Genomic DNA, 6,401 nt, shown 5'->3' on the forward strand with positions numbered 1-6,401 from the left:
AAAAAAGATATGTGGAGAGAGAGGACAAAATAAGGAAAGACCCAGAATATGGCAATAAGGCCAAGGAGCATGGAGACAAGTTGAACTTGATTAGAAGGAGACACGCCTCAGCTTCCAGACCCTAAAGTTAAGCATATATGTGGATATAGATTTATTTATAGATGGAAGGGAAGAACACCATAAAGAAGACTTTTATGGTTTCAATTTTCTAATTAAGTTTCTGTGGTGAGTAAAAAGTGAGCTAGCAAGAAGACAAAGTAAGAAACAGATATTGGAGGAAATGGGATTTGATATTGACCACAGACAAATAAAAAGGTAAATAGTACTGAGGTCTCAGGTGGTGCTAGAGGGTATGAATTTATTGAGGGAATTATTTGTCTATATGTGTTTTCTCTAGCAGGTCTCAGATGTCCTCATTATAGGAGTGAAAAAGGCAATAGGTATCCCTGATCCAGTTACTAAGTATTAAGAAACAGAAATATTTGTTTCTTCCTTTTGTCTTCCTTTCCCTCCTTACCTCTTTCCTTCATTGCCCCTTTCCATCTTTTCTTGACAACTTTTTACCCTCCTTCCCTTTTGCTTTCCTTCCTATCCTTTTCTTTTTTCCCCTTCTTCTTTGCGCTGACATTGATTGTATACTTTTATGTACTAGATATTGTGAAAGCTGTAGAAGACACATTTCACTGTTATTTATAGTAAAAAAATCCCCCAAAGAAGTTGAAAATGTCAGCAGATTAATAATGGTTATTATTCTTTGCACAATACCAGGTGGGAAGATAAGAGTATTTGTTTGTGCATTTTAAGCTTTTGTTAAGTCTTGTTCTTTGGGGAGTACAGGAACTAAGGTGTGGATTATACTGAACGTTTCATTTTTGGTATTTTTTGTAAGGCCTCCAGGCCCTTCTCATTCTCCACACTGGCACACTTGAAAAGTTATGAGCCCCCTGCATACCACTTACAGCAAACGGGGCCTGAGCACCGTCTCTTCTGGGTTATCACATCAGCGCCTTCCTCAGCCAGAGCTGCCCTGTTGCCGTGCGGACGTACATGGACGTGCTGGCCTCCGCTGTGAGGTCCACGGCCTCTCCCGGGCCTGCTTTTCCCAATAGTCTCGATTGTATTCGTAAAAAGTTATGGAGGCTTGTAGCCAGAGAACTACAACTTGGAGAGAGGGTGTAAATAAGAAAGAAGACAGGAAAACAAATTTGGATTGAGGTACAAATGTCATCCAGTTTTCCCAAGTATGGAATTGAGGATGAAAGGAAAGCAAAGAAACTTCCCTTTGACCATTCAGAATGTATCTTGTGACTAGATTTATTTTTTTTCCTATTGCAAAGTTGAAAATGACATGAACATTAGTGAAAGATTTCATCTACATTTCACAAAGTTAAATTGTTGCAAAGTAATTTCTAGGTTAATAATCTAAGGGTAAAGGATGACTTTTAGTGATTTGAACGTATAGAAGGCTAAATAATTTATTAACCAAATTGGTATTGGAAGTTTCAAAACTGACTCTCTTCATGACCCAAATGTCACTGCTAATTTCTTAGTTCTGTTTCTTACTGGTTTGGTTACCTGGCAAGTGAACAGTGTTTCAAGGAAAAAGAATCCGGTAATTGCCTCTGCACCTGTTTTGGGCCATGGTCTCCCACCCATTGACTTCAGTGACTTCAAAGACATCTTTAAGTGAAAGAAACAGAGACTGTTTCTTTGGACTGAGCTGAAATATCACTTTCATTGTCAGAATCCCTTCTTTTACTCTTTCCTCTTCTCCATCTCACTAACTGAAATGTTTAGATAGTTAATGCTAAGGGCTGAGAGTGTATTTTTCCATTGAAATGACAGACACCATATTTTATATTTTTTGTTTCCACCTGACCAAAGTGAGAGCTATTATGGAGGGGGACAAGGCAACAATCAGGGTGCATTATTATAAAAATACTTAAATTATTATTTTCCTTATTGTTTTCCTATAAAGTAGATACAGTTTTCTTTGTCAGAGTAGAATATTTGTTTAAACTGTGCTGGCAGATACAAGCTGAGCCTTGTTTATGGATTTAGTGCTGCTTCAGAGAAGCCTGACTCGTGGAAGAATCTAAAGCCCAAACAATAGGAATCTAGTCTGTATGCAGTCCTTTTCTAGGCATTTTTTTTTTTTCTTTAGGAAATAGCTGCAAAGCTACACAAATCAAGCTAGTGCGTTGATAGAAGAGCGATTGTTTGGATGTGCTACCAGTTCATAGTGTTGAGGCAGTAAACGTGATATATAATTGATTCATGAAGCCTTAGCTGGCTTCCAGCATCATTATGTATATTGCTATATTTCTATGTGAATAACAATCAAGCAAGCGAATGACACTGACACATTCCTCGCTCTATTTTCTTGTATTGGTTTCCTTCCTGTGCCCTCATTTTTTTGGCTTGGGTCTGTATGTCATTTCCTGTACAAGCTGCCACGGCTGCTTGTCAGTTCTCTCTAATAGCCTTTTCCTTCTGTGAGAAGACTAGATTGTTCTGGATACTTGGTTCCTCACAGACATCCAGAAAATCCATCCAAGGCTCCCTGTCTTGGTGATGAATGGTTTTTGTTTCAATTTGTTGAAATATAGTTTTGGAAAGTGACTAGTTTCAGGAGAGACATCTCAGTGAGTCATTCAAGGTTTGGATATTCGGCCTTGAGTAACTTTACAGATACACAATATAAACAATTAGCAGGCGTCACACATGTCAAATTTCTATTCATGAAACAGCAAGTATTTCTATTCAGTATAAAACAGCAAGAGATTTTCTAATGTGCATCAAATATTGTTATGTTCTTAATTGGGAGGGTAAGGGAATTTTTGGAAGACTATTTTACCTAGAATGTAGTTTCTTTAGATATATTACTTTAATTAGGAAGACCTAGAAAAAACAAGCCAGGCTGTATTCATGTTTTGAAGTCTGCAGCACACAGTTAATATATAACTATGTTTGGATAATAAGTGTTAAACATGACAGAATGCCTGCTTTTATATCCACTCCCTCTTGCGACCACACTACAGCAACAGAAATTCTGGGCTTAAAACTATGAGAAAAAAATAGAACAGAAGAGGAGAAATAGGAATCCAATTTTGAACATTAAAAGTAAGTGGACAAGTGGTAATTAGTGGACCAAAAAAAATGGACACGAAGTTGGCTGTGAAAAAAAATTAGGATGAGCAGTGCCAGGAAATTTCTAGAATTGGGAACGACAACAATCTCTGAAAAAAGGAGATGGCGGAGAGGCTGAAAACAAGTCTCTTTGAAAATCCACGTAAAAAAAAGTGTTTGACTTTGCCTGTCACAGTTGTGACCCTGAAAAACTGGGTGAATGCACATGCCCCGTGCCTGCAGAAGACTCTGGAAAGAAGGAACCTGTGGGACAACGAATTTAGGGGCACAAGTCACATGTTCCTAAGTAGATGCGAAGGCAGTGGGAAGGGTAGTCCTTCACTGTTGGGGAATGAGAGCTTCATTGTGGGAATCAGTAGAAGCTGTGGTTTAGGCAGCATCTCTGCCTCATTAAGGTGAATGCTGACCTAACGGAACTCCATGAATAAGACTGTTTGGTGTGGAAATAATCTTAACTTTTGGTTTAATTGTATTCAGCAGAAATTCCAAAATAAAAGTGTTTTACTTTGGGCATTTTATCTGGTGACCCTCAGAAATCTCAGTTAATATCTGAATTGTCAAACATATCCCCCAATACAAGGGGTTATTAACTTAGTTCTATAAAATCACTAGACCCTGGCCACTGAAATCCTGCCTGATAACTATGACTATCTTCCTACAAGAAACATTAGAAGCCCATTAGATTTTGGTATGACGTAAATGTGTTTATAGATGGGGAAACAGTGGAAACAGTGTCAGACTTTATTTTTTTTGGCTCCAAAATCACTGCAGATGGTGATTGCAGTCGTGAAATTAAAAGATGCTTACTCCTTGGAAGGAAAGTTATGACCAACCTAGACAGCACATTCAAAAGCAGAGACATTACTTTGCCAACAAAGGTCCATCTAGTCAAGGCTATGGTTTTTCCAGTAGTCATGTATGGATGTGAGAGTTGGACTGTGAAGAAGGCTGAGTGCCGAAGAATTTATGCTTTTGAACTGTGGTGTTGGAGAAGACTCTTGAGAGTCCCTTGGACTGCAAGGAGATCCAGCCAGTCCATTCTAAAGGAGATCAGTCCTGGAATTTCTTTGGAAGGAATGATGCTGAAGCTGAAACTCCAGTACTTTGGCCTCCTCATGCGAAGAGTTGATTCATTGGAAAAGACTCTGATGCTGGGAGGGATTGGGGGCAGGAGGAGAAGGGGATGACAGAGGATGAGATGGCTGAATGGCATCACTGACTCGATGGACGTGAGTCTCAGTGAACTCCGGGAGTTGGTGATGATAGGGAGGCCTGGCGTGCTGCGATTCATGGGGTCGCAGAGTCGGACACAACTGAGTGACTGAACTGAACTGAACTGAAATGTGTTTATGCAGTTAGTCTTCTCAGCTCCATCTTTAACTTCATCTCTTTACCCTTGCAGCAGATACTTTTTTTTTTTTTTTGCTTGCACCTCATCCCTTTGGCTCACTGGGACTTTGGTAGCAGTTATGGTGGGATGTTTCTATAACGTTGACAAGCATTCTACCTCAAGTGCTTGTGTCTCTTGGTGTTTTCTGAAGGTTTGGGCCGCTTAGCCCCAAACACAGCAGCCTGAAAGTGCAGGGCGTTAGTGCTCCTGGAGGGGTAACACTGATAGATGAACATCTCAACCTCCCAGCCACCAGAGAACAGCAAAGGGTGTGGTCTACGCAGTTTCTCAGAGGATCTCAGTTGGGATTGAATCTCAGCTCGGAGAAGTGATAACCAGCTCAGTAATTCAGCATTAATTGGCTTCCTTCCCTTCCCTGTGTCCTTCTTCAAAGTCCCTCACTTCTTCCTGAGAGCCCCACCCAAGTCAGCCAACCACATGCAAGTCCTGGCCTCAGGCCCTGCTTTCAGAAGGAAAACAATCCTAGATGACTCTCATACCAATATTTAGCTGACCTCATGAAGATCCTCTCCATCACCCTTGTTCCTCCCTGTGGAGGAAAGGGAAACCAAGTGCTTAGAATTCTACAAATACATTGTTTAGATTTTCATTTGACTTGCTTGCCTTAGGACTGATATGAATGACCTGCTTATTAGCATTTATGAAAGATAAAACTTTTATGTTTGACTATTGATTCATAGTAAAACAAGAATTTCAGCAGCTAGCACTTCCTATTAATTTAAAGGCTGTTATTAAGCCAAATAGGAAAAGGAGTTCATCAAGGCTGTATATTGTCACCCTGTTTATTTAACTTATATGCAGAGTACATCATGAGAAACGCTGGACTGGAAGAAACACAAGCTGGAATCAAGATTGCCGGGAGAAATATCAATAACCTCAGATATGCAGATGACACCACCCTTATGGCAGAAAGTGAAGAGGAACTCAAAAGCCTCTTGATGAAAGTCAAAGTGGAGGGTGAAAAAGTTGGCTTAAAGCTCAACATTCAGAAAACGAAGATCATGGCATCTGGTCCCACCACTTCATGGGGAATAGATGGGGAAACAGTGGAAACAGTGTCAGACTTTATTTTTTGGGGCTCCAAAATCACTACAGATGGTGACTGCAGCCATGAAATTAAAAGATGCTTACTCCTTGGAAGGAAAGCTATGACCAACCTAGATAGCATATTCAAAAGCAGAGACATTACTTTGCCAACAAAGGTTCGTCTAGTCAAGGCTATGGTTTTTCCTGTGGTCATGTATGGATGTGAGAGTTGGACTGTGAAGAAGGCTGAGTGTCGAAGAATTGATGCTTTTGAAGTGTGGTGTTGGAGAAGACTCTTGAGAGACCCTTGGACTGCAAGGAGATCCAACCAGTCCATTCTGAAGGAGATCAGCCCTGGGATTTCTTTGGAAGGAATGATGCTAAAGCTGGAACTCCAGTACTTTGGCCACCTCATGCGAAGAGTTGATTCATTGCTGGGAGGGATTGGGGGCAGGAGGAGAAGGGGACGACAGAGGGTGAGATGGCTGGATGGCATCACTGACTCGATGGACGTGAGTCTGAGTGAACTCCGGGAGTTGGTGATGGACAGGGAGGCCTGGCGTGCTCCGATTCATGGGGTCGCAAAGAGTCGGACACGACTGAGCGACTGATCTGATCTGATCTGATTAAGCTAAATTGCAATTTGGGCTTACAGTAATAAAGGAGAATAACAAGAGATACAGTCACCCCCATAGAGATGCCTGCAGGACCAGATTCTGGAATGAAGGGCCCACCTTCTTCTCTTTCTTCAGAAATGAAGGCAGTTTGGCTTGGGAAGTATTGCTGATGTGTGCAGGTTTCAGCTTAAAGAACC

The sequence above is a fragment of the Bubalus bubalis genome, chromosome 7 (assembly GCF_019923935.1).
Source record: "Bubalus bubalis isolate 160015118507 breed Murrah chromosome 7, NDDB_SH_1, whole genome shotgun sequence".
Lineage (NCBI taxonomy): Eukaryota > Metazoa > Chordata > Mammalia > Artiodactyla > Bovidae > Bubalus > Bubalus bubalis.